The sequence below is a fragment of the Podarcis tiliguerta genome (genome assembly GCF_965153285.1).
Source record: "Podarcis tiliguerta genome assembly, chromosome: 6".
Taxonomy (NCBI): Eukaryota; Metazoa; Chordata; class Lepidosauria; order Squamata; family Lacertidae; genus Podarcis; species Podarcis tiliguerta.
Window position 1 is genome coordinate 30,444,494 of NC_139539.1, and position 23,106 is coordinate 30,467,599.

Sequence of the window (23,106 nt, forward strand, 5' to 3'; positions counted from 1 at the left end):
CTGGGGAAATGAAATAGAAATTTTAGTATAATGTAGATATAGAAGTGCATTGTAAACCACCCTGGAATATTTATGAGGTGTGGTATATAAATGCCATAAATAAATAAAGAGCTGCTTTGTTTTGGCTTTAAGCCTTAGAAGAAACACTAGTTAATAGTTCAGGAAAGATATTAAAATGGGATAATATGGCAGTGAATTTGCTGTATACAGACAATGCTGGAATAAAGGCACATTGTTTTTAGAGTGCTGCATATAAAAGCTATAATGCGTACACCAGGGGTCCTCAAACTACGGCCTGCTAGGGTCCTAAATCCGGCCCGCCCAACCATTGCAGAACCCGCCGCGAAGCTGTTGAGGAGACTCAACGCGCTTTGGAGAGCTTGCACCATGGTGCCTTTAAGCAGAGCAGGGGAGAGGGAAAGAGGCGGGTCAGGATTTCCCCCCTCCTGGCCTTGCCTTCCAGCCTGTCTCTCCCCACGTGTGTCCGCCTCCCTCGATCCCCAGCCACCATCCTGCTTGCTTGCGCTCTGTGCTCCATCACCCCCTCCGCCATAGCATGCCACCCGATCCAGCGCCAGCCACTGTTGTCCTTGCAGTCCAGCTCAGTGGCTCCAGCCACCGCCTCCTCCAGGCAGCTCGCCCTCCGTCTCCTGCACCTGCGGTGGCCTCCACACTGATGGTGAGCTACGCACGGAGGTGGAAGAAGGTCACTCACAAGGAACGCAGGGCTCCGGCGCTTACCCTTGGGGCCGCTGGGGATTATGTCCAAGGAAAAAGACGGCCACCATCATCCTAGCGAGTTTTTGTCCTGGGAAAAGTGCTCGGGGGCTGGGCTGTGACCCAAGGCGTGTTTGCTTGCGAGGAATCCCCTCTCGGTATCAGGTTGCTCACGAGTAAACGTCTGCCTGCCATCCAAGAGGAGCCCAGATGGAGGCAGGCTTTGGAAAAAAAATGGGTATGGGTTCATCCGAATCCCGCCCCCCCCCCCAAGCGGGACTGAGCAGTTACTGAATTTCCATCCCACATTTTTTCTCCCAGAGCTCAAGGTCTGTGGTTTTCGCCCTCCGCATTTATTCCTCGCAACTCCCAATGAGACGCAATCAAATCAAACAGCCTCACTAGAGAGCCAGTGTGGTGTAGTGGTTAAGAGTGGTAGTCTCGTAATCTGGGGAACCGGGTTCGCGTCCCCGTTCCTCCACATGCAGCTGCTGGGTGACCTTGGGCCAGTCACACTTCTTTGAAGTCTCTCAGCCTCACTCACCTCACAGAGTGTTTGTTGTGGGGGAGGAAGGGAAAGGAGAATGTTAGCCGCTTTGAGACTCCTTAAAGGGAGTAAAAGGCGGGATATCAAATCCAAACTCCTCTTCTTCTTCTTCTTCTTCTTCTTCTTCTTCTTCTCACTAATTTCGATGCATCTCTCCCCTCTGAGACATTTCTTAATCTCAGGAACCATGCACTCAAAATTGCAACCATCTTTGGCAGCACCTATGTCTGTGAACAGACTTTTTCCCGAATGAAACATCTGAAATCTCCAACCAGATCCAGACTGATGAACACTTGCATCACTTGCTACGACTAGCAGTGACAAATATGGAACCGGATATTGACCATCTCATTAGCCAAAAACAGACCCATACGTCCCATTGAAATACTTATAAGTTTATGATTCAAGTAGGTAGCCGTGTTGGTCTGATGCAGTAAATTTTTTTTTTTAATTTTTATAAGTTTATGTTGATTAAAATCATTCTTCCTTTTAAATATTGCATTTTTTCCTGTTTCTTGTGCACTACAAATAAAATATGTGCAGTGTGCATAGGAATTCGTTCATATTTTTTTCAAACTGTAGTCCGGCCCCCAACAGTGTCTGAGGGACAGTGAACCGGCCCTCTGTTTAAAAAGTTTGAGGACCCGTGGCCTACACTATGCTAGACATGGTCTATGCAATGATCAGCAGAACCTCATGAATGATGCATCGTATCCATGGAAAATGTAGAACAGTGACCAAATGTATTACAGTAGGTTATATACCTGGAACTTCACAAACAGCTCATCTTGCGTTTCACGTGCTTATGCAAAAGGATACCTCTGTGATTCTGGTAGTTGAGTAGCGTGTACACATGCTACATTAAGAAAGCCTGTCTCAAAAACTACTAATAAGCTGTGTCCCTTCAGTGCCAGTCACTATGTTGACATAAAACTGGTTAACTTCTAAAAATGGAACTGGCAGAACTCAGGAATCCTTGGAACTTGCATCTTCCGATCTGGAAGCGCCAGCCCCTAATCCCAAGTGTATCTAAGCCTGCTCACTATGCTTGGCCATGTATATTAGAGAAGGAAACGTATCAGAGGTACTACTTCCCCTACAAGTCTAAAAGAAAAATCTGCAGTAGTGAAATAGATTTTCTTCTTCTTTTGAATAGATGTCTATCTTCCACTCAGCACCAAAAGGAAAGAGTTGGCAGAAAGTGGCCTTTCAAACAGGACTGCCATAAAATTGGGAGATGTATATAAATAACATTTATCCAAAGGGGCGGGGGGAAGCTGAACTAAAACCCTTTAGCAGTATAACCACCTCCTCCCACAAATATATTCTTTCACCTTTGTCACAAACAGAGAAAGTACTGTACTCAGAACAAAGCTGATACATTCAGAAGGATATCCTCCACTCCCACACACTTCCTAAGGAATCAACTTTTATTTCCTGGACAAGAAAATGGCTTACAGCCAGAAATTTCCTGTGTGGAAGTATAGGAAACGGTCACATGCTTGCCACTTCTCTGTCAGAAGGACTGTACATTAGGATGGTAGACATTCCAACTAGTTCAGGATAATGAAGTATAAAATGCCGCCTTCTGACAAGGAGAGAGCAGCCCCACCTCCAGCGGATCACTAAGGAGCAGGAGTAGACTTAGTGCAAGAATAAACATTTGGTCCAGGGTGGGGGAGGAAATTAAGACATTTACTGGGGGGGGGGTGTTAAAAAAAGTTTCTTCTGCTTTGTACTTGCTGTCCTACTTGCAACCACTTCTTTTGGTTTTCATATGCATTTCTCAGATGAGAGGAGTCAGTTGTAGACAGGAGAGCTAAGCCTGTCATCACCTTTTCTCTTTGAAGCCAGCTACTGTGATCCTTGAGTCTACAGTTGCCTCATTCTTCTCCACTCCCACTCTTATTCTTAGCAACTTCAATATCCATATTGACTCACATTCTGAATCTTGTTCAGCACTTCCTCACACAAGTTCTTTTGCTTTCACCCACTCTTCTATACACCAATTTATTTTGCGTTGGCAAAACAAGACTACAGCCTGCCTAGTCTTTTGTTTTTAATGTCTGCTAGACCCCGAGTCAGTTTACCAGTGGCACAGAATGAAATGCCACTCCACCAGCCACCATTGAGCCAAGTGCTCCATAAACGGTATAGAGTGCTCAGACATTTCCTAAGAACTCCAATCTGCTCAGACCAATGGTGGCTAGAGGAAAGGAGCTTTGTTCAGCATCATTACCAACGGTAAACTGGGCTGGGAGCTGGAGCGTAGCATCACAGTGCTGGGCAGGGCAGAGTGGTTTAAACCTCTCCGCCCAGCTGAGCACCACAATGGGAAATAAAATACTCCATGCTCCTCTGTTGATCTTCACAGATCAGCTGAGCTGCAGGAAGGCAGAGGATATGCAGGGTGATCATGCCATGTTTGGTCTAAACAGCCCTGAGTGGAGGGTGTGACAATGAGGAAATGTGACCCTTGGACCAAAAAAGGTTCATCACCCAGTCTTAGATCTTGCAATATGAAGAAATGAATTGATTGTTAGTCTTCATTCTGCTCGTTTTCCTCTCTCAAATCATTTTGTTTGCTTTAATTTCTTCCATTTGATTTTTCCTCTAGGGCTGTATCCAACACTGTGCACTAATGCAACATGTTTTCCTCTTCCTCCCCCTGTGCATCCTAAAAATATGCTCCAGAGAGTGCTCCAGCTGTCTGAAGTGGATTTGAGAGTTGGGGAGTGGGGAAAGTTCTGCTGCACAAGCAGAAGTTTGCTGCACTAGCAGAACTGCAGTGTTGGACATGTCCCAAAGTTTCTGAACCATTTGAGAACTTTGTTTTCTACACTTGGATATCTGTGGGAACTCATCAGTCTTTTCTCTTGCAATCTCCTTATTCTGCAGTTGTGTATTTTGTGTTCTGAATGGTCACACATTAGACTATTTTGCTCTGGTTTCCGTCATACAACTAATATTCTGCTTTAGCAGTCTCCCTTTTTATCTTATTTTTATTCCTACATCAAAGCTGCTGAACATCTCTGCAAATCTCAGTAACTCCACTCATTATGAATTCATGCGTTCATTCTGCTCACGTGCTTTAATTCTAAGCAATATTACTCATCTCGCCTTATTTTTATCAGTAAAAGTGCTCTCTTTAACTATGCTCTTCTTCATTGGGTTGCAATATTCTGATATAATTCTCTGTCACTCTTGCCGAATCTTCATCCTCCTTTTGCTATTCTCTATATTCTGCTTCTGACAACATTCTTCTTTAGTTAAACCCACCACTACTTCTTTACTTTATCCAGTATATCTCTTGTTTTGTCCCCGCCTCCCTGTCCTTTTCTCCATTTCTTTCTCTCTTCTGGTGTTGTTCCCTTTGCTTTTATATACGCTATGCTATTTCCCCTGATACTTTAAAAAGCCTTCTGAATCCTCCTCCTCCCTAGAACTGTTATTCTTTTTCTGTTCTCTCTTTCATTCCTACACTTCAACAACCAATGCCTCAGCTTTGTTTCTCCAATTCCCATTTTGACACTTCCCAATCTGGTTTTTGCTCTGTGTAAACCGAAGTTTTAAAACTGCTTTTCTGTTTAAGGTATCCTCAAAATAGCATACAATAAAACAAAGTAGAGGAATTTTCAAAAACCATGTTGCTTTATTAAGAAAAGACAGACAAGATAAAATTTTGAGCAGCACAGAATGAAGCAAAATCAGCCACAGAAAAAGTCAGCCGCATCAAAACTACCAATACAGGAGGGGCAACTAAAGGACATATTAAAGGACAGAAAATAGTGATGAAAAATTAATAGGGGAAGCAGGAAGTTCCAGAGTCTGGTTGCTCCAACTGAGAAGGCATTGTTTCACATTCCCAACTGCACTTCCCAGCCACAATAGTGGAACACAGAACAGGACCTCCCCAGGGACCTCAAGAAGTGGGTGGGATCATTAGAACATGTAGTCCTTTAAATATGCTAATTATAAATCGGCTAAGCCATAGGACAAACCTTGGTTATAGTTCATGGTTAGTCTGGAGGGAGCTTAACCTTCAGATGACACGATAAGCCACACTATGGCTTAGCACAGCACTGCACAGCAGTGAAATGGCTGGAAAAGAGCAAAGTGGCCAGAATCTGCCCTGTGGTAACCATTATTTGGCTTAGCATGACATGCAACGCAAGCCCATGTGCTTCTCTTCACGGTCTTCCTTTACTGACCCAATTAAGTTTCAATTTACAAGTATTTCCCTGCTCTTACCCCTTATCTGTCTTAGTTACTTTTTCCTTTCTCCCTTCATTCATGAAATGATAATATTATTATTAAACCTTCATTTCCTTGTGCCATTTCCTGTGCAGATGCCATCTCTTTCACTCCCCTGGCCCTTGATGCATGGAATTCTCTCCTCTCAGCAAGCATCCTCTTGTCCTCCTTTAATATAAGCTCATCTCTTCTCTGTTGCATTTCCCCCCTGGTGTCATTCTATTTTTATACCCTTGTTACTGTTAGGCTAATTATTATACAGGTTTTACTGTAACTGTCGGCTGACAGAAAGAAAACACCAGCAGAATAGGGAGGCAGGCAAGTATCAATACTCCCCCCCCTACCCGCAGTACCACACATCCCTAAATCTGTTCTGAAGGGTTGGGGGACTCTTTAAACCCAATTTAGGGGGCATTGCAGCAAGCAGGGAGGGAATTATTTCCCTCCATGCCCAATTGGTGTACTACTTGTGTAAGCAGACAAGATCTATAGGATGCCAACAGATTTTTCTTCACTTTAAAGTTTGTACACTACACATGAATTCAACTTTAGAAATAGGCAGAAATAGAAACATAATTTATCTTTATTAGCTAAGCTGAGAAGTGACTAAGCACATGCATGTAGTCCAGTCTCTCAGTGTGCTGTAGTTTGGTCCCCATGGCACCCACTCTTGCTGTACCACATTAAGTTAACTGAACATAGTTGCCTGTTTTGGCTGAAATAGGAAATGGTCATTAGCAGATTTCAAATAAGCCAGGAACCTAAAACTGTATTTTGAAGTTAGTCTAGAATACCACCTCATTCCAAACTAGGCAACATTTCCCATTTCATATGAAACAGGCAACTATGATCAATTGAGCACTTCCTGGCTCACTGTGGTACACCAAGAATGGGAGCCATGGGGCTAAGTACAGGGGCAAGAAGGTCTGTGCATATTGAGCCATGGTATTATCGTCCAAACACAGCCACTGTTAATTTGTTCCCTAACATCCAAAATCCAAACATCAGTAATTATAGCCTAATGGAGAATTTAATAATGTACTGAAATATTGTGTGTCATCTTGCTTCCTTGGCAACCTCTTCCAACACGTAACATGGATGGAATAGGGAACCTATGGTCCTATAGATATTGTTTGACTCCAACCCCATCAGTCCCAGCAGCACGGCCAATGTTCAGGGATGGCAGTAGTTGTATTCAAACAACATATGAAGGTCCACACTCCACAGGTTCCCCATTGCACACTTTGGGGGAACTTCACAGAAGGCCCAAGGACAATTAGTGCTATGTACTGAAGGGCGATCAGAGAGCCAAAAGAGCTTGAGAAGCAGAACGGATGAGACCCAAAAGATAGGAAAGAAGAAAGAAGAGGATGGACTTTAAAAAACCCCAAACACCAGCAGACCCTGTACTAACACCTAAAATTCTTAACTCCCCAGTTCTAGGAGGAGCTTTAGAGCAGGGAGCTGGTAAAGAGGGCCAGTACATTATGGAGAAGTTGATGACATATCTTGCACACAGAGCTGTAGGAGAGGCTACTCCGTTATTATTTGATTTGTATTCCTCCTTTCAACCTGAGTGTTCCCAGGACAGTTGATGTGAAGGGAGGCAACAACATATGTAACTTACTTGACCATGCCCAAAGCTTCTCCTAGTCCTACAGAATAGTTTTGGTTGTGTGTGTGGTTTTTTTTAAAGGTAATAAAGATTTAATTAAATCTGCTGGCTTTTTCCAAACAAAGTTTGTAGAGCCTTCAGGGCAAGCCAAGTATTTTCTTTTCGGAGTTGGTTCCTTTGGGCTTTGAATGTAAGCCTTTCCTATAGAACTCACCTAAGGAACATTTTAACTACTACTATTTGTTTATTATTGTTCCGATTATATTGGAGCCAGGATAGTATTTCTAAGCTTTTAAATCTCCATATATAAGACCAAACAGAGCCACTCACTTCAATCCTAAACATATTTACCAAGCAGTCTGTCTGCTTGAAATCAACAGACTTCACACAACCCAAACATTTACATAAGTATAATATAAAAACAAAAATGTAGTGAGAGCAGAAACACAACCTTTTTTTGTGAATGCCTACCAAGATAAATGGTTTCGTACACCTTCGAGAAGGCAATGAGATTAACAATGTACCTCTTGGAAATGGGTAATACTTAGGGCCATTACAGTATGGACACTACTTCTAGTCTACCCACAAAGGGAAGAGGATCATAAGAGCATGGGATCTACAGAATGCAGACAGTATTCAAAACAAGAGGGGGAGTCTCTCAAGTATTTAGGTCTCAAAAAATGAAAGGCTTTAAAGGGCAAGTGCCAGAAGCTTAAGCTGGACACAGATGCAAACAACAAGCCAATGTATTTGCCACATCTGTTGAATATGCTCCCACTTTCCTGTCAGGAAATTAGTAGTGGCATTCTGCACAATAGTCTAACAGGCAGATTCACATAATTGCATTACAGTAGTAAACCTTACATGTTACAAAAAGCAGATAAATAAAGCAAGATAACTGACCTCCAAATGTGCACAGCCTACGCACTAAACATAATTGACAAAAAGCATTCCCGGCTTCCAGCTTATCTGGGGTCTTAAGTTTATAATATAAGAAATGCATCCACATGTTGCATTATTTTTCTCAAATGCTGAGTTTTTCTTATATATTTGCATAACTGTTCTATTGTTCTTGTTCATTATGTCTGCTACCATTACGCTTGCAAAAGAATAGTGCTCCAGAGGATTCCTTACTTAGTGCATTGTATTGTTATGGGAGGGGAGGGAGCATGCAAAAATGCCCCTTCAGCACCACACCATAAAGGTAGACACCTTCCCCATTCTCTCTTACAAAATTTTACTATGGTATATTGTGCTCCCAAACAAAGATCTCCTTTTTGCTCTTCTGCATTTTCACATAACAAGAACAATGACACATACTCTCTGGTATACTTATTTTCAATCTGCTTCATGTGGAGTTTTTTGTTCATAGATGTACAACCACACTGCTTTGCCACAGCAGAAATACCACAACTGCATGTTTTTGCAAGAGCAACAACCCCACCCCATTGCTTTGTATTTTGATATTTTGGATGTTTGTTGTAAGCTGCTTTGGGCACAGCTCACACATATATTCAGAATGGCATGTAGACCACTGAAGGGATATAGAGTGGGAAGAAATGCTATTCAGCTAATCCGCAATAATTATCTTAAGTTATTTTATGTATGGTCTTTCAAGAAGTGTTACTATTCTGACTACTTTTTCCGATTGGGTTGCTGAGGGCTGAAAATGGCATATGTGCACATGATCTGAGCCTATAATTTGCCAGGTTCTTAGGTTAATTGCTGCATTTTTTCTTTTATTTTTCAAAACTTCAAAACAAAACATAAACCAATATATAACCACATACAAATTCATAGGTATTGTGGGCAGGATTCTACTTCTACTTTCATAAGGACTTCTACTTGCACAATGAGGCTTTCTCCTCCTGCCTATGAAATTGGCTTGGGGAGGGTCAGGAAAGCCCCCCAGAACTGCATGGGGTGGAATACAATACTTGCACAGATAGAACAATCAGAAGAGTGCAACACTGAATTATTTTTTATGAATATGTCCGAGGTATTACATTACCAGGTTTTGAAAAGCAGTCCTTTTGCAAACCTGTTTTTTTAGTAAAAACAGGCTCTTCATAGCAATAACTTTAAAAAACAACTAAATTGGGGAAATCAGCGAGTAGAGTAACTGGCTGTTTGCCTTCAGGCATGAGACAAAACAGCAAAATCCTGTCAGTAAGAGTATAACTTCTAGCTTCAAAGAAGCCAGGATTTCAAGTTAGGTTTTCAAACAACTAGGATGAAAGGCAGTAAATACACAGACTGGATTACAGACTACAGCTGCCCCAAATGGAATGAGACAGCCGTCCCCAGCCTCTCGCCCTCCAAATGTTCTCAGCAATAACTCCTATAATCTGTGACTGTGGCTATGCTGGCTGGACCTGATGGGCATAAGGAGCCAACCATAACAGGAGACCCACAGGTTCTGCTCCCCTGCTTTAAGGGAATAAACTCTTTCCACAAACAGTATTAATACGGAGCATTTATACATAGCGCTTTTTTCAAAGTGCTTCTCGCACATCAGTGTTGCCGATTTTTACAACTCCTCTGTCGCAAAGCACTATAATTACCCCTCTTTTTTGCAGAAAGCTGTGGAGTGCCGAAAGGTAAAAGCAGCAACAGGCGCAAACAAATTCATGACAACACATGGCTCCATTTATACCTCAAGTCCCTCTTGATGACATGCCATCAGTATAGTTTCCATCCACCTGAGCTTGACCAACAGTGTCAGCATCTTTGCCTAATAAACATGTGTCTCTGGCTGTTTAAGTTTAAATCCTGCTACCTATTTCCGAGTTGGGAGAAGAAGTGAACCCAGAATTTGCCAGCTGGCCAACCTTGCCCAGCAGCAACAACAACTACAAACTGGAGTGCAATCGTTAACTCACTCAGGCAGCTGCTTAGGGGCTCTTCCTCGAGAGGGTGGGAGTGGGGAAAGGGATATTGCTTCGCCTCGGCAGGGCCTAGCTTTGCTTAAGCACCCCATGGGGGGCTCCAGGATCCACAGGAAACAAGAGCAACTCCTCTCCCGCAGGGAGCACTTTCTACCAGGAGCGGTCTGCCGGGAAAGAGGAGCTGCTTCCCGGCCAGGGACAACCGCGCACACCGTTGTGGGAGGCAGCCCGGAGAAGAGCCCCCCGCTCCGGCTACACCCTCCCGGGAAAGGAGACGGCAGCATCGGGCGTCGAGGCCTCCAACCCGGGGATAATAAAGGAGCGAGGCAGCCCGGAGCGCAGAGGTCAGAGCGGGTGAGGGAGCGGGCCCAGCGAAGGGAGAGCGCGTCGTGGGCCGTGGTTCTTTTGCGGAGGGGGGGGGGGTCGCCTGGCCGCGCTTACCTGCACCAAGGGGGCCGGCTAGCATGTCTGGGGCAAAGGCAAGCAGCTCCTCCTTCAAGCTCCCGGTTCCATAGTGCCCGCAGTGGGTGAGGGGCGGGGGGTGCGGGAGAGAAATCGGACGCTGCGCTCAGGTCTCTCCGGACACTTCCGGCCGCGCCAGAAAATTCACACCCTAGAGCCCCTGTTTCCACCCTACGCGGCGCGCACGCGCCTTGAGAACCTTCCGTGCCGCGCGAAATAAGTCCTCATATTCCCCCTACGGTCGTTCTCCACCGGAAGTACGCGTGCGTGCGTGATATTTCCCTTGAAAAGCGGTGGGAGAGTAAGGTGAAGGGAAGAATTTTCAGGCAGGCTTGGGCGGTGTGCGCATGCGCAATGCCGTTCTATGCTCATCCCTTTCGTTGACACTTTTAAAGGGGCCGGTTTCGTTTTAATTTGTCCTGCTGTTGCGTCCTTGTTTTTTAAAATTCCTCGCAATGCAATCCTATGCGTACATGTCTACGCGGAGGTAAGCCACGCTGTGTTATTAGTGGTATAGGCATAAGGCCCCCAATACAGCCCACAAAAAGTTTTCAAATGTGCAGAATTCAAGCAATAACAAGCAGCTTGCAAAAATTTAAGTTAGCAAAATCTCAAGGGTTTTTGTAAAAAAACCCTCAAAAGCCATACTATCCAAGCTTAATGACAAAGACCCACCGCCACCCATGCACCCCCTAGAACAGTAGGGCTTTAATTAGAGACCTTGCAGGGAGCAGCTCCTAGAAGGGTCCTAAGCAGGTGGCGATGGAGCACAAGTGCAAAGGTTTGCCCCTTGAAGGACCAGACATAGTCCCCCACACAGGTTTTATGTTAGGCAGGCAGGAAGCCAGGATTTTTGTTAGGCTGGGGCCAGACATCTACCTGTCATTAACCTCTGTCCAGCTCTAGATTTGGAAGGAAATGTCTCAACAGCAGTTGTTTTAGATTACTTTATATTGACTCCCAGTGCTCAGGAAAATCTGTCAAAGTCTCTACAATTTCTATTTTTAGTTAAGTATTTTTATTTATTTACTTGATAGCTATGCCCATGGGGCTGCCCTCTGAAGTCTCTTGTGCTCTGCATCCTCCTGTCATGATTTAGACTGGGCCTCTTTCCCACCCATGCATAGCTGTCAAGTGTCCCTTATTTGAAGAGACAGTCCCTTATTCCAGTGCCACGCCCCGCTGCTGTCCCTTATTGGTGGATGTCTCTTAAATATCCCTTAAATGATGTCCCTTAAATTTCAAAGGAAGCAGCTCCTCTCCCTCCCTCCCTGTCGGCCAGGGAGGAGGGAGGCTCCAACTGTGTTGCTTGGCTGTGTTGCTCACCCAATAAGAAGTCTAAGAACGACTGGGGAGTGGAGCTTGAATGCCTTGTGTGTGGCTAGTTAATACAAGCTGAGGGGGGTTTTGAATGCTGGATGTCATTTTGTTGCACGTGCTGCTGCAAACTTTGCAGTGCAAAGCCAGGCCGGGGAGCCATCTTAAGTTGAGGCTGCATAGGTCTTGTGGTGCATGTGATTCAGATTCTATTCAGTTGAACCTCTGGTTACAAAGTTGGTTGGACAGCGTTCTCGAAGCTACAGGCCCCTTATTTTGGCTGCTGGTTCCTTATTTTCAAGGCTGCTGGTCCCTTATTTTCAAATCTGTAAGTTGACAGCTATGCCCATGATGGGCTTTGATTCCCACATCAACCGTCAGGCAAGCTTGATTTGATTCCACCCCCCTCACTTGGTCACATTGTAAATCGTAACCCACCCCTTCTTCCCTAATGGGAGGGGAGAAAGCATTTTGTGGTTTGCCTCTGGTACCAAAATGTATTGGGCTGACACTGCCGTTACACCACACTTTAAGGAGGTTAGAAAGCTTGCCTTTAATACAACAATAAATCAAAGTTTGCTAATGTTTTAAACACATGCATAATGGATGCACAAACCATTTGCACAATTATAAAAAGCAATGTCTGAGAAGGCATATGACTATAGCCAACAAGGAGGAATAGTTAGTACTGATGCACTATGCTGTTCTCAGCCTAAGAGCAATTCTGTTGTGGAATTTAGTTATAACTTTAACAAGCCCAAACTGGATGGCTAAAAAACCCAAAAAGAAAGTTCAGAACAGCCTTCACCAACCCAATACCCTCCAGATGTACTACAACTCCCATCAGTCAGCACAAAAAAGTCTGGAGCTGCACTCTCCCTTCACTCTCCCTTCCATTACAGAACTGGGCCCAGGAGTTTAAAGATACCTCACTGAGAAGATGTGAAAGGTAATTTCTACTAGAAGCTGTGATGGAAATTTGATTTAAGAAATCATTATTATCTATTTGACTTACTCTTCACTTAACTACAAAAAAGACATATAAAACAATACATTTCAATAAAACCATTCCAGTAGCACACCTGTTCTGAAAGCCCTGCACTAACTGTCAGGGAACTACCAGACCCGATTTAAGGTGTTAGTACTAAGACTAGAGGGGACGCGGGTGTGCTGTGGGTTAAACCACAGAGCCTAGGACTTGCTGATCAGAAGGTCATGGTTCGAATCCCCACGACGGGGTGAGCTCCCGTTGTTCGGTCCCAGCTCCTGCCAACCTAGCAGTTTGAAAGCCCATCAAAGTGTAAGTAGATAAATAGGTACCACTCTGGTGGGAAGATAAACGGCGTTTCCGTGTGCTGCTCTGGTTCGCCAGAAGTCATGCTGGCCACATGACCCGGAAGCTGTCTGCGGACAAACGCCAGCTCCCTCGGCCAATAAAGCGAGATGAGCGCCGCAACCCCAGAGTTGGTCACGACTGGACCTAATGGTCAGGGATCCCTTTAGCTTTTACTAAGACTAGGCCATATGTTACAAACAGACATTCCCACTCTTAAGAGTGTGAGTGACAGGCTGGTGCAGGAAGGAAAGGTGAAGAGATTTTAAAAGTTGTGGAACCCCTTGGAGATACCTTCAGACTGGGGGTTCCACACAGTCCTAATTAAAAAAGCATTGAATTAGCTCTTGGTAGACTATTTACTCCTATATTTTAGTACAGAAGCCAGACACTAGATGGCGTTAGGAACCAGAATTTGGATTCCTGCTAGCCTTTTTATGTGTGTAGGGGTGTGCAGGTGTGTTTACTTTCTTTTTCATGGTATTTTACTTGGAAATGATCAGCAGGAAGCAAAATGCAATGGTAAAAATGCTGAACTTGTAACATAAATGTAAGCTGCTATTTCTGCTATGTTGATCTCACAAAACATGAAAAACATTGTGTTTCAAACTCTTCCTCCTCACACATATAAACACTTATCCAAAGGGTAAGAAATTTCAGACTTTTAAAGGATCAGTCTCCATGAAAGGAAAGAGTACTGGAGATTCACTGACTTGTTTGCAAAGCATTTTTAGGATAAAATTGTTTGCATCCACAGGGATCTTGACTCTGCTGTTACAGCACATGAATTTCAAGGGGAATCCAGAGCACGGTCTAGTCTTGTTGTGTTGGATGGGTTTCAGTTGGTAAGGTTCGAGGATGTGGACAAGGTGCTTGGGTCGGTCAGGGCAAACACTTGCACTCTGAACCCTTGCCCCTCTTGGTTGAAAGAAACTATCAGGGAGGGGACAGCTGGCTGGGCCAGGGTGGTTATTAATGCCTCCCTCCGAGAGGGAGTTGTCGCTGCCTGCTTGAAGGAGGCAGTAGTAAAACCATTCCTTAATAAACACTCCCTTCACTTGGAAAATCCAAGTAACTACTGGCCAGTTGCTAATCTCCCCTTCTTCGGCAAGGTTCTTGAGCAGGTGGTTGCAGAAAAGATCCAGACCATCTAGGAGGAAACTGATCTTCTAGATCCATTTCATTTGGCATTTAGGCCCAGTTTTGGCACAGAAACTGCCATGTATCATGACATCAGTCAGTAGAGAATCAGAAGAAATGTGCCCTTGTTAATTCTCCTTGACTTCTCAGCAGCTTTCAATACTATTACCCATGGTATCTTTCTGGAGCAGCTTTCCACGATAGAGGTTGGTAGCATCGCTTTGTGGTGGTTCTGTTCTTACTTGGATGGTCGTTTCCAGAGAATGATGCTTAGGGAGTGCTCTGTGGCCCTGTAGAGCCTTCAATGTGGGGTTCCTCAGCATTCAATTTTATCCCCTGTGCTACATTAAACTGTTAAGTGGGGTTATCTGGAGTTTTGGAGTAGGTGGTCAGCAATATGCTGAAGACACACAGCTCTACTTATTCCTTTACATTTGCAGGTATGGCAATAGATGTGCTGGACTGTTGTCTTGCCTCAGTCATGGACTGGATGAAAACCAATAAACTGAAGCTCAATCCATATAAGACAGAGGCATTGCTAGTGGGTGGTTCCCTATACCAGATGGCTGGGAGGTTGCCTGCTCTTAATGGGGTTTTACACTCCCTTTGAAGGTGGCTTGAGGCTCAGGTAGCCTCAGTGGTGTGGAGTGTCTTCCATCAGCTTTCGTTGGTGGCCCACCTGCTCCCTTATCTGGACAGGGATAGCCAAACGTCCATCACCTATGCTCTGGTAACCTCTAGGTTAGATTACTGCAACGTGTTATAGGTAGGGCTGCCTCTGAAGGTGGTTTGGGAACTTCAGTTGGTGCAGAATACAGTTGCTCATTGGGGCAAGACAGTTTGAGCATATCAGTAGCCCAACTGCACCAGTTCCCATTGAGTTCCTGGGACCAATTTAAAGTGCTGATTTTGACCCATAAAACCTTTAAGTGGCTAAAGAGTGCAGCAGTACCTCAAGGATTGCCTCTCCCCATATGAACTGACCTAGGCTTTGTGAGCATCATCTGAGGCCCTTTTTCGGGTGCCTCCTCCACAAGGTTTGGATGGTGGCAACATGAGAATGGATATTTTCTGCAGTAGCTCCCCATTTGTGGAATGCTCTCCCCTGGAAGGCTTGCTTGGCACCTTCATTATACATCTTTAAGCACCAGACAAAAATATTTCTGTTCAACCAGGCCTTTGGCTGTTTAACATTCTTTGTAAATGTGTCTTTGTTTTGTTCTTACTATGCATTTTGTGTTTTTGTTTTTATTTTATGCTGTGAACCACCTTGAGATCTTCAGCTTAAGGGAATAATAAAATAAAATGAGCCACAATTAGGCTCAAAGAAGGCTCATTGCTGCATGGGACAATCTTCAGGATGTATACATGTGTGTATGCTGCCTGCCTCCAGTTCTGGCCCATATGGCTGCTCCTCTGGAATTTGATCAATATTTGTGTTTAGCTTGAAAGTTTGCAAGGCTGGGTCAATTAAGGATAGCAGCCTACATTTTCTTATGGATGCAGACATTGCACAAACAAGCTTGAGGGGCATATCGTATCAAGCAACTTCTACATTTCATGTCTCTTTGATGTCAACAGATGTCATTCTTTCTTTTCTGATTGGTTTGCTTTGTATGTCCCACAAAAGACCTATTCCCAGTTAAGTGCTATCAGACTGCAGCATGAGGGTAGGATATGATGCACACTTTCCTGAGAGTGAGTTCATTGAATCCAATGGGGGACTTCTGAGTAGATATGCATAGGATTGTGCCATGCATACTGCTCAAAGAGACAAGTTTAATTTCAAGCCAATTAAAAATAATGTCTATCATGATTTTAATTTAAATCAGGATTTCTTCTGCTTTTAAATTACATCAGGGTTTTCCCTCGAAGAATAGTTCCTCCATTCCTTCCAAAGTGTAGCATGCGAACAGGTGGCTGTACCTAAAAGAGAGCAGGGCCCCTTCACCTTTAATAGTTGCATAGTTGTGTAGAAGAGGGAATTCCGGCATCTGGCAACACTGCATGCAGTGGAAGGAACCACAGCTATGTGGAAGTGAGGTGCCTTGATATAATTTAAGTGGGGGCGGGGTTTCCTGTTGGTGGCAATTCCTACCACACAAAAATGAAACAGTCCCCAAATGAATGTAAAAACCCATTATGGGTTTTCCCCACCCTGTCAGTACAGAACCAATAGGATGGAGGCCAGAGGTGGTGCTGGGGTGATAAAGCAGAAAGCGCTAGAGTCTCACCGCTGCCAGATTAACATAAAAAATTCAGAGCATCAACTGCTAGTTATTACATTTATTTATTTATTCAGATGTACAAATATGAATATTTATTCATAGTCGTACATATGACTAATTTCATCAATGTTGAATATAAGAGCTTATATAACGTTTTTGTCCACTAAAGTAAGGAGACAGAAACGTGTCCAAAAAGTAGGTAGCATTCATCCTGTCTTGACAGGGCCCCCTTAAAAACACTTCTGAATTCCCTGACCAGCAGCATATATAAGGCAAAGGAGAAACTGAAATACAGTAGAGGAAGAAGCAATGCAGGATTCCAGCAATTAAAGCTTTCCAATCTTGCGGCTTCTTCCCTATTGGCAATGGGTCAGTGCATCTGGCTGCTAACCAGAAGGCTGGTGGTTGGAGCCCACCCAGGATGGCTGTGCGCAGGATTCCTGCATTGCAGGGGGTTGGGCTAGATGACCCTCAGGGTCCCTTCCAACTCCACAATTCTAATCTATGTGCAGTATGGACAGGTCCACCAGCTTCCTTTTTTTGCTTACATGATACTGTGTAACTCATTAGAACTGGCACCGATAGAAGCCTGTTTTACATAACCTTGATTTTGTTGATTTATTTTGCCAGTCTTGGTTGCAGGTTTGCAGCCCTCACAACATGGCTGTTTCTTTCATTGCATTCCCCTCCTCCCTTTTATCTATTTTAAAATTAATTACCATTCTCTTTTCCTGGAGGCAGTTTGCTTAATTAGGCATAGGGTTAACAAACTAGGTTAATGCGGACAGCAAAAACACTCTCCACTTCAGCCAAACCCAGGCAGCCTTGTGTTGCGAATATTCATAGTTCATAGTTCTCCTGAACTAGAATGAAATCCTAGAACTCACAGACTCTTTGTTTTACTGCTTATGCATCCAGAAAAATAAAACTGACCAAAGAACATACCAAATTAATTCACATCCCTTATCTTTAGACTCTAATTCTTACAGATAGCACACATACTATCACTATAGTTTCTAAAAACAGGCTTTGTTATTATTTTGCAGAGTAGGGAGAAGCTCCGAACATTATTTTGGTTTAGTTTTTGAATAGCTGATTTGGTATGCCTTCGAATCAATGGCTAAACAATACATCATCGCTAGCGAAAAGGACAACAGTCATATGACTTATCTGCATGCTTTGACAGTAAGGAAAGTATGATTGAACGCCACCTGTGCTATAAATTGCCATGGAGTTAGTGTGAAATAAATTGCTGTTCCTATGTCTACAGAGTCCCTGCATTGCATTTTAAAAACTAAAATAATAATCCTTAAGGTTTTGCCTTTAAGTGATTTTTACTTCATAGGAATAGCACCATAGCTTTTCTACTGGTTAATTAAACCTGCAGTCCACATATGCTAGAGTTGCATTGAAGTCAACAGGAATTACTTCTGATTAGGCACGTATAGGATTGTACTGTAACCGTTCAATACATTTGTTGAAACCATGACTGATTCCAAATCCAATGTAATCACTCAGCCAACAAATTTACCTCCTAGGGCAATGCCTGCCCTTGTTGAGTTTGGGTTCCCATGATTTTTCACAGTGGAACATGTGGTTTGGCAGCTTTGTTCTGTACTGCTGTTGGGTATGTTGATTTCTCCTCTGCCCACTAATTTAACAGTGCATTCAAATCTGGGAAGGATTACACTTTTTCATACTCACTCAAAGTGCTATGTGCATTTTATTGTTCTACAACTGCAACTATGTTGAGCTGTGGGGGTGGGGGGAATCCCACCTGCTCTATAAAGTTAATGTGACTGTTTGGTCTCCTGGTCCTCATCTGACCTGCATTCATTACAGTTACACTACATATACAGTGGTACCTCAGGTTACATACGCTTCCAGAAATAGTGCCTCAGGTTAAGAACTTTGCTTCAGGATGAGAACAGAAATTGTGCTCCGGCGGCGGCGGCAGGAGGCCCCATTAGCTAATGTGGTGCTTCAGGTTAAGAACAGTTTCAGGTTAAGAACAGACCTCCAGAACGAATTAAGTACTTAACCCGAGGTACCACTGTTTAGGGCTATGTGTTTTTATAGTGGTATGGCAACTCTCCTGTGTTTGCCTTGTGTATAAGGGGACTCCACTAGCCATGACATTCTGTACATAGTTTTAAATTTAGAAATCTTCAATAGTAATCACTATGGAGTAAAATAAGCTTGTAAATAATACTGCTGCAGCTCAGCTGGTGACAGCAAAAGGCCATTGACCCTTTAATCCTTTCTAAACAATCCTGTTCTTTTTGTAGGTCAGGCAATAAATGAGGCTTCCCCAGCCTAGTGTTACAGATGATCACTAATATGGAGAGCATTCTGGCTGTCCTGAGAAAATTATCTGAAATGGCTGCACTACTTGAGAAAATGAAATCCTAGAACTACAACCCTCTCTACATGTGCAAATCCATACTATACCGTGTTGGATCTGAAATTGTTCCTCACCCCTCAAATTTAGATTTTTCATTCTGGAACTTTCTCCAACAGGCTGCCCTCCCAATGTTGTATTTGGCTGGGGCTGATGGGATTTGTAGTTCCATAACATCTGGAAGTCACCAAGTTGGGGGAACACCATTTTTAATTTCAGCACCTAGTCAGGTCCTACGAAAAGTTCACAAGCAGAACATGATCATGATATCTATCTCCTGGTAACATTTTGTTTATTTGTCTTTGTCTTAAACTTGCTACATATCAGCTTCAATACTGAACTTATTTTGAGCATGAATATTCCCACCCCTATGCATCACAAAAATATACATTTTTGTTCTTTGACACATGTTAACCTCATCCTCAGCCCATTTTATCATCTAATACTTTATTTGATTTCCCTGTTTGATATGAACGCCTGCTTCAATTGTTGTTCTCTAAAGCAAACCTTCTCCACCCTGCCCCCCAACAACTAAAAAGAAATATTAAATTCCTTAGGGCTCGGTTTGAGCCATGACTCAGTCCTGAAAAATCAACATCAAGGTTTGACAAAGGGATCTACGAAACAACATAATGAAGAAGGGTGCCTGTGTTTCCAAATATGTGAAGAGGACATTATCCTTGAAGGCTGCAATCATATGATTAGCTTCTTGTGAATAAGTCTCATGGGGTTTACTTCCATGTAAACATTATACGGTCCAGATGAATGAGTAATTTGAGGGACTCTTGGTTGGCTCCTGTTTTGCTAGCCTTGCAGTGGCAGTTAAACCATACTTTCCCCTTTGTACTGCATCTTACTACCACAGCAGCCTTTATCATCCTTCCACCCCATCAATTGCATTCATTAATTCCAACTGCATTCCAAAAAGCACTGCTGCATCTTTCATTTTAGCACGCCTCACCCAGCAAACTCTCTCCCATCTACCCAGGGGTGCAAGGATTTCTGAAATGCAATTGTTTAACAATAGAAAGTCGGGTGCAGAGACAAAAGAAAACTGAGTCTATAAGTACTCTTGACTTTAAGAAGGCTGATTTCAAAAAGCTTAAGGAACTACTGGGTGATATCCTACGGTCAGAAATACTCAAAGAGAAGGGGGTCCAAGATGGGATTGGAGTTTCTTAAAGGTGAAATATTGAAGGCCCAAATGCAGACAATTCCAACAAGAAAGAAAACTGGGAGGCACCTAAAGAAGCCAGTGTAGTTGCATGAGCTTACAGATGAGCTGAGATTTAAGAAGGGCATGTATAAGAAATGAAAGAAAGGGGAAATCATGAAGGAAGAGTATACATGAGTACCCAACAGTTAAAGGGAGGTCAGGTGGGTCAAAGCTCAGAATAAGCCTAGGCTTATTCTAGAGGTTAAAATTAAAGAGAGGTTAAAATTAAAAAATCAAAAGGTTTCTTCTGCTATGTTCAAAGCAAGAGGAAGAATAAGCAAGTAGCAGGTCCTCTATGTGAAGACAGAAAAATGCTGTTGGGTGACAGGACTGCTCAACACTTACTTTATTTCTGTCCTCACTCAAAAGGAAAGCAGTGCCCAACCTGGTGATAACAGAATAAATGATGCAGGGAGGGAGCTGCAGTCCAAGATAGAAAAAGTGGTAAGGGAACACCAAGCTACTTTAAATGAATGCAAATCTCCAGGGCCTGATGAGCTGCACCCAAGGGTACTAAAGGAGCTTCTTGGTGCAATCTCAGAGCCTCTGCCTATAATCTATCAGGATTCTTGGAGAACAGGTGAGGTCCCTGCGGACTGGAGGTGGGCAAATGTCCCCCATCTCCAAAGGCCTGTCAGCTCTACAAAAACAAATACTGGCAGACAGGTACAAAGCCTCAAAGAATCATGAAAACTGTTGTATGGCACAACAGAGAGATGGGTTGGTCCGGTGCTGCTGTTGTAACTGAACCCATCAAGTCAGCCTGTCAATATGCTTGGCAGGGGCTGTTGCCTGGGGGGCGAGGAGGCGGGTAGCGCCCCTGGAGTAGAGGGATCTTGAGCCCCACGCCCAAAGTTAACACCTCTGACAGGAGCAACAAAATTTACTTTCCCTATGCTATTAGACTGCTTAAGTGAAGAAAGATTAGTGCAACAGGGGATGGAAGGATGGTGAACTTTACTAAATAAACAAATCCCCGAGCTCAGGAGAAACATGTTCTAAAATGCTCCAAATGCACCTGACACCTTGCGTTTCTACCAAAGCGCAACTGTACCTCTTGCAAGTACTAAAACCCACCCTAAACGCCGACTCCTTCCCCTCCCCGATTTCCCTCCAAGCCGAACGAGCAATATTCTTTTGTGGTCCTAAACATTGACGCGACTCTGCGCTTGCGCGAGAGCTGGGGAACTCGCACCGAGGCGCAGCGCGCCTGCGTAGTCGCTTCCCCACACATGCTGGCATTGCTGCTGCTGCTGCTACTGGGAGAGGCAGCTGCAGCGGCTCAGGTTCACCTGCGCGGCCGTGTCTTCTTGGGGGGAGGAGGTAGGTGGCTGCTTCTAGGCTGTGTTTTGCGCTGCTCGCTCTGGTGCCTCCGCGCCCGCTTTGCTTGCTGTGGCTGCTTCCCTTGTGCTTTGGCGCTGGGGCGGCGCTTGTTGTGCTTTCGGAACTCCTCGGGTAGCGGCTGAGGCGCGACGCCTCTTCCCCTCCGGCCGGAGTATTCCGCGTCTTCCGCTCCCTAGTCTCCCTTCGCTTCCCTGCCTCTGTCCCCGGAGAAAGCTGGCGGGAAGGTCTCGGCCTTGTCCTCCCTTTCTCTCCGTCCTCCCAGAGACAACATTGAGGCGCGCTTTGGGGAGGGAGGGGTGCGGGTGTCCTCCTAAGCGGGGGGGCTACCTGTCGCTTTGGTTCCTGCTCTTGCTGTGCATTATTGGGGGCTTTGCATCCTGGGCCCCTTCGGGTGATGCAGGTTTGCACCGTGCCCGTCTCAGCTGTGGGAGCTCAGCCCGCCGCCCGAGGGCAGGGTGGGGGGAATGCAATGCAGGGAAAGGAGAAAGGACACCTAGCGGATTGCTCGTATCCGACCACCAGTTAAGTTAGAGTAAACGGCGTCGTAGTAGACTCTCCCTGGGAGAGTTACTTGGAGAGGATACGGAGGGTCTACGGTGCTGCTTTAACTCGAGCACTGTAGGGAAAGGGAAACTGCCTGGGGACCGAGTGAACCGTTTAAGGCTGCGATCCTAAATAGGAAGCCCCGTTGAACTTCCGGCTAAATGTTCATTTGGGATCGAGCTGTGAATCTCCCTAGCATAGGCAATTCCAGCAAAGGGTGTGTTTTTTGCGCCTTGCGCGGGCCGTTTTCACTCTTTTCCTCCATTTTCTCCAGTGTGCGTGTGCTGTTCTTGTTTTTCTTTGGAGAAAGAGGGAAATGTGCCGAAGGCTATTCATATAAACAGAAGCATTTGTGGCGTTTGCAGGCAATTCCAGGAGAGTTAATGAGCAGCCGCGCTAGGCTTCCCTGCTTGCCGGGAGGATTAATAGTTTTGAGTGTTTTTCCATTCAGATTTAACTACCGTTGTATCTAGACTGGGCTGCCTTCGCATGGTTCAGAAATTGTCATTTTAACCGATGGAAGCTCGTTACTAGTTAAAACACACACTGCAGCCGTATTGTTAGCGGGTAATCTTTCCCACACGTACATAAAAGGAGGCAGCCCCTTGTCTTTTGTGATGGCCTCCTTAGTTACTGTTTTTATTTTTATTTTTGAAGGTGAGGGATTGTTATATGTTTAAAATGTGTCTGTGTGGGGGGGTGCTAGTGTATTTCACTGAAGGTAATTCCCCATAATTGAAGTAACTGTCCTATTCAACAGATTAAATAAGGCACTGAGGAAATATTTTTTGAAGCTGGTTAATAAACATGTTTCATATAGTAGAGGAAATTGCTTCTATGTTGCTTAATTCAAGAGACGTTTCTCTTTGGAGAACAGCTGTGCTTTAAAGCCAAATTAAAACCCTAAATTTGCACATGGGATTGATTGCTGTGTTGTGCCAATTACCAGTTACAAGTTGGTAGCCAAATCATCTCTAACATATGTATGATAAGTAATTGACTGGTGCAGATATTTAAGCATGCATCTCTGTGATGCCTGCTCTGTGATGTCCCAAGGGCCATAGGAAATATAGGAGCCTCTTGGCCATGGTTGAAGAAGAT

The 23,106-nt window shown here is 44.2% G+C and overlaps 2 protein-coding genes across 12 annotated transcripts in view; one reads left to right on the forward strand and one right to left on the reverse strand.

The window, feature by feature from the left end:
• The window catches only part of RALGAPB (Ral GTPase activating protein non-catalytic subunit beta), a 56,911-nt gene extending 46,064 nt beyond the window's left edge, over positions 1-10,847 (reverse strand). Inside the window, exon 1 of one of the 4 annotated variants that reach the window (XM_083443962.1) lies at positions 10,463-10,847. The gene's annotated coding sequence lies outside the window, so the exon portion shown is untranslated. The remainder of the gene's footprint in view (positions 1-10,462) is intronic. The other 3 variants (XM_083443961.1, XM_083443960.1, XM_083443959.1) reach the window with 3 other exon arrangements.
• The window catches only part of NDRG3 (NDRG family member 3), a 68,369-nt gene continuing 47,033 nt past the window's right edge, over positions 1,771-23,106 (forward strand). For 2 of the 8 annotated variants that reach the window (XM_083444074.1, XM_083444071.1), the window contains exon 1: positions 1,771-10,365. The gene's annotated coding sequence lies outside the window, so the exon portion shown is untranslated. Of the gene's footprint in view, positions 10,376-21,296; positions 21,442-21,558; positions 21,687-23,106 lie in introns of those variants that run through there. The other 6 variants (XM_083444072.1, XM_083444069.1, XM_083444076.1 and 3 more) reach the window with 5 other exon arrangements.